General features: G+C 38.1%; 1 protein-coding gene across 1 annotated transcript in view; it reads right to left on the bottom strand.

Annotated features, from left to right (window-relative positions):
* Nucleotides 1–648, bottom strand: part of LOC131890308 (vacuolar protein sorting-associated protein 45-like) — a gene marked incomplete in the record, with an annotated part of 5,088 nt that overhangs the window by 3,865 nt on the left and 575 nt on the right.

The following is a 648-nucleotide window of genomic DNA, read 5'->3' as shown; positions in this document are numbered from 1 at the left end:
GGTTGCTCCGAGAGGACCGTTTTGTCGGTTTTGTCACGTGCTCCATGTAGTCACTAGTCCAGTTCAGTCCACTCACTGCTATGCTACTAAATAATAAAGGGTCAACCAACAGTAAACACACCCACAGATAGTCCAGGGTGGCCATCGCTCGTCGATAAACTCAAATCAGTTTGCTCAAGACGAGGGACCAAGGGGAAACAAATTTAAAGGTTTGTATATCAGCCAAAAAGCAGACCTAAAATTGAGACATTGAAGCATGAAAAGGAGATGACGTCATCACAAGTTTTTAAGAGGTCGCTAGAACTTTTGAGGCTTAATAGTTAAAAGCCACATTTTTGCTTAATAACCTATACAAAAAATGATGAAATATAATATTTAGATCGTAGATCGTAGATCTTTTGCTTAAGTGGCTCTTAAAAGATTATACTGTTGAATGTGGACTAATAAGTCGAATTTTATTGTAGAGCATGACAGTGAGTTGAGCTCCCTAAGCGGCGACATTTTGAACCTTCAATTCCGTCCCAAAACAACTTATTCACAAGTCACAAGATCTAAATTAACGAAAAGCATTAGCTTTTTGAGTCAGATATGTAGCTTTAGTAACTTGTGAGTGACCCTTGAATATGCTTTAAATGCAATTTTTTGAGG

Source organism: Tigriopus californicus, chromosome 11, assembly GCF_007210705.1.
Source record: "Tigriopus californicus strain San Diego chromosome 11, Tcal_SD_v2.1, whole genome shotgun sequence".
Lineage (NCBI taxonomy): Eukaryota > Metazoa > Arthropoda > Copepoda > Harpacticoida > Harpacticidae > Tigriopus > Tigriopus californicus.
The sequence above is the reverse complement of the archived record's forward strand: the minus strand, read 5'-3'. Positions and strand labels throughout refer to the sequence as shown.